Here is a 4,605-nt window from a genome sequence, read left to right as displayed (position 1 = left end):
AATATTTATTTCTTTGATTATGTTGTTCTAATTACATATTTAATTACCTATATAAACGTTTTATTTTCCACTTCATCACTTTATTTTTATTGTGTATAATTATTTACTTGTATCATTAATTTTCTCTTTTTATTTTTTTTTTTGTATTCATTGGTTGTTATCTGGCTCTTTGTTCTTAGCCCTTATGAAGGCTAGAAACTCTGGCCGAAACATTGGTACTACTAAATACGTTCTCTCAACTTATTTGTGTTATTTACTGACTGCACCCCCAACCATCTTCTCCTCATATATGTTATCTACGATCGGCTATCTTCTCATCATTCAAAATACTGTTTGAAATCAGAGGTGGACCACAATTTGTTATGGGTAAATAAAGGGCTAAATTTTAATTGATACAATTTTTACTTTCTAATACTTTATTTAGTTGTAGCTTTATACATAACTAGTTTTAGTCCAGCTCAGAGTAAAATTTACGTTTTTTATTTTCTCATTCATGAATTTGTAAGATTGCATAAAATATTGGCTGATATTGTTGTATATTTAATTATCCTCGATTGGCACTCCTGTTGCAGGATGGACCATTGATAGCGGTGCCATAGGATAGCCCAGCAATACATTGCAGATGGTACACCATACGTCTATAACAACTTGAAGCTAAGGTAAGAATTTGCTCTCTATTACTATTAGTTTGCATTGTTCTTTTTGGTTTTTAAAACAAATTAAAAATTAAAACTTCTTTATACGCGCGCACACACACACACACACACACACACACACACACAAACTAACAAACATTAGTCTCCCATCGTGTGCCTCCCCAGGTGGCGGATAGGGGGATTCTCAGCAGATATGGCGGAAACCGGGGAAATAAAATACCCGGGGTGGATCAAAACTAGGCTAACTGAACAGACTGTACCCTCGACATCCCGACTAGAGCCCGCCCGCAGAAGGGAGAAAACAAAGACATCAGAGAAAGGAACAACGTTGGATTAGCCCCATCAGCACGTGGAATATCATAAACTCCCCAAAGATGATCAGTGGCAAAGAGTTTCTTGAAGGTAAAACGCCCACAACCACCGAGACCGGATGCCTTGATAATCAAGATTTCGGAGACCAGCACCTATGGGGATACTCTCCGGAAGGTCCGAGACGACCCTGCTCTGAAAGGGTTAGGTTCAAATATCTCGAAGGTCCGAAAAAATAACGCAGGAAATTTACTGATCCAACTGAACCGGAAGTCTGGTGGTGCCCTGGAGGCCATGAAGCGCACTCTTGAAGGTGCACTAGGAAATGACGCTCAAATTAGGGCGTGGGCACAAGAGTCACTGATTGAAATCAGGGACTTGGATGCCCTTACCACAAAGGAAGAGGTTGCCGAAGCTCTGACAGCTCTTTTAGAAGGATAAGTAATACAACCTATAGCAGTACGATCGATATGCTAGCACACAGATCGCAGTGGTTACTCTGCCGGTTCTACTGGCGCGGAAGGCTGTCACAGAAGGTAAGATCAAAGTGGGCCTAGTTTTTATCCGAATCCGGGAGAAAGTTCGACTCCTACGCTGTTTCCGGTGTTGGGAATTCGGACACTTGGCTAGAAGATGCCAGGGTCCTGACAGGACCAAGTGTTGCCACAAATGTGGCGAAGAGGGACAGCCTCCGATTGCACGCGGAATCCTAGTTGTGCACTTTGCGCCAGTAAAGGAGACAATGAGCTCTCTTGTGGCGGAAATAAATGCCCAGCATTACATCATGCCTACAAGAGCAAGGAGGCGGAAAAACTGTCAAAATGAGGATTTTACAACTTAACCTCAACCACTGTGAAGCAGCTCAAGATCTTCTTTGGCAAACAGTGAAAGACTTAATGATTGACGTGGCCCTCCTGAGTGAGCAATATAAAAGTCAGGAAAACGTCGCTTGGATATCTGACATCACTGGAAGGGCTGCTATCTGGGCATGCGGCAGACAGGCCATAACCGAAGCGACACAAGACCCCACATGTGGGTTTTTCTGGGCTAAGATACGACATCTATACTTGTATAGCTGCTATGTCCCACCAAACACCACATCCGAGGAATTCCAAGGACTAATAGATCGTATAGTCCAAGATGCCAGAGAGCGAAGTTATTGCCGGAAATTTTAATACTTGGGCGACGGAGTGGGGTAGTCAGTCGATTAACCGTCGCGGAGAAATCCAGCTTGAAGCCTTCGCGTAGATAGAGGACCTTGTTTTGGCAAACACTGGGTCGGACCCTACGTTCATGAGAGGAGGAAGGAGCTCGGTAATTGACCTCACGTTTGTTAGTGACATCCTCCTCCCAACTACTAGTTGGCAGGTCAGCGAAGTGTACACACACAGTGATCACCAGGCTATCCTGACCACAATATGGAACCGCGAACCAAGTGTCATTAGGCGAGAGAGGTGTACGGTTCGCTGGAAAACCAGTACGTTTGACAGGGAAATCCTTTCAAATCATGATGGAGACCCAATGTAATTTGTCAGGCACTGCGGAGGACAAAGTTCGACAGGTAATGGGCCTAGTGAACAATGCGTGCGACGCGGCTATGATTCGTTGCAATATAGGTAACGGTAGACTTTCGGCTTATTGGTGGAACGATCTTATCGCTGACCACCGTACTCGATGCCATGCAGCGAGGAGGAGATACCAGCGAGCAAGAGGCAGCCCGCTGTTTAGCAATTCCAGGAGGAATACAAGGATCAGAGGCGAGAACTCCGGCGAGTTGTCAAATCGAGTAAGCGACGTTGCTGGAAAGAGCTTTGTGATGAAATGGATAAGGACCCGATGGGAAGACCCTACCGCACAGTGATGAAGAAATTGAAAACCAGCGCTATGAACTCGCCCATGTGCCCGGTGGCAGTGCAGAGGATCATTACTACTCTGTTTCCTGAACAAGAGAAATTAAGGCAGACAGAGTCGTTGCCCCCATTTGATGTGCCAGGGGTAACGACAGAAGAGCTCAGTGACATCTGCCGAAGCCTCCAGATAGGAAAGGCCCCTGGCATACACAGGATTCCGAATGTAACACTAAAGAAGGCAATGGAAACCAGCTCAGATCTCTGTTGTGGAATGCGATGTACGACAGAGTCCTTAGGCTTAGTCTACCAAAAGTTTCCGAAATAGTGGGCTTTGCTGATGATATCTCGGTGGTCGTCGAAGCAAAGTATAAAGAAGAGCTCATTCTAAAGGCCAACCATTGTGTCGCTTCGGTTCGAGATTGGCTAGAATCTGTAGGGCTGCAACTAGCAGACAGTAAGACAGAGGCCCTTCTTGTCAGTAGCAGGAAAGTGAGGGAAGCCATAACACCTTGAGAGTGGGTAGGCAAGAGATCCAGTCCAAGCCTTCCTTACCAGAAGGGCGATGGTGTCGGTGTATCGTAGGTGTGCGCTAAGAGTGATCAGCGCGTTTCGTACAGTCTCATACGAAGCTGCTTGCGTGGTGGCCAGGATGCCACCGATTGAGCTGATCGCAGATGAGAGGAGCCGCTCTTATAATAGTGCTGACTATATTCCAAGAGACGAACTAAGAAAGGAAACTATAAAAAAAGGGAACGTCGCTGGAATATGGCATTCAGTGGAAGATGGACGCACAGGCTGGTGCCCCACATCCAGGCCTGGGTGAATAGGAACCACGGGGAGATAGATTATTATATCACCCAGTTTATCACAGGGCATGGTTGCTTCCGAGCCTACCAGTATAGGTTTAAGCTCGATGAGACTGGAGAATGTGACTGAATTTGACGACATTTTCTTTAATTAAGGAAATGTATTGGGTGCAACAGAAAGGACAATACATGAGATTCCGCTATTGCAAGAATGTGTAACGTATGTTAAAGAACAACGATACCCAAAGGTGCTCAGGAAGCACATCAGTGAAGAAATCGGAAAGTTAAGAAGACGAGGAATCATTGTGGATAGCACGTCACCTTTAATAGTCCGTTGTGGGCGGGGCAGAAGAAACTTGCGCTGGTGAGAACTGGACAAATATAGGATGGTCATCGATTATCTTAAGCTAAACGATAATACCATCGATGAAAAGTATCCGATACCGATGTTTGAGGATATTATTGACAGACTAGGAGGAACTAAAATCTTTAGCTCCTTAGACCTGAAAGCAGGTTACCACCAAATTCGTATGGACCCAGAGGACCAACATAAAACGGCTTTAAAATTCGAAAGAGGGCACTACGAATTTATGATGATGCCGTTTGGTTTGAAGAACGCTCCCATTACATTTTAAAGGATAATGGACGATTTTTTAAAGGCATAGATGAATCATACTGATTTTTACTAAAAAATCTGCATACGCAAGATTTACATAATTGACCTTATAATAACCTATAACTTAACCTAACAATTAAATTTAGAGGGAACAGAAGAGAAAAAAAAACTTCCTAGCTGTGAGATGGTCCAGGCTGAGCGCTGCCATCCGGCTCGGTTTGAGGCATAATGTGAGGTACTGGAAGCTCCTCAAGGTGTACTCAGCACAGAGCATCACCTAATGAAACTCCAGACTGAGGTAAATACCATAATACCATAAATACCACTCGTCGATCTAGAGTGCCCGGAACAGCTCTACAGTGTGATCG

The 4,605-nt window shown here is 44.5% G+C and overlaps 1 protein-coding gene across 1 annotated transcript in view; it reads left to right on the top strand.

Moving 5' to 3' along the window:
* Nucleotides 1-4,605, top strand: part of LOC106685778 (uncharacterized) — a 208,665-nt gene that overhangs the window by 87,182 nt on the left and 116,878 nt on the right. The window contains exon 3 of the mRNA XM_067049535.1: nucleotides 573-659. The gene's annotated coding sequence lies outside the window, so the exon portion shown is untranslated. The remainder of the gene's footprint in view (nucleotides 1-572; nucleotides 660-4,605) is intronic.

Source organism: Halyomorpha halys, unplaced genomic scaffold (genome assembly GCF_000696795.3).
Source record: "Halyomorpha halys isolate HHAL.00 unplaced genomic scaffold, Hhal_1.1 Scaffold741.1, whole genome shotgun sequence".
NCBI lineage: Eukaryota > Metazoa > Arthropoda > Insecta > Hemiptera > Pentatomidae > Halyomorpha > Halyomorpha halys.
This window is presented reverse-complemented; position numbering and strand designations above follow the sequence as displayed.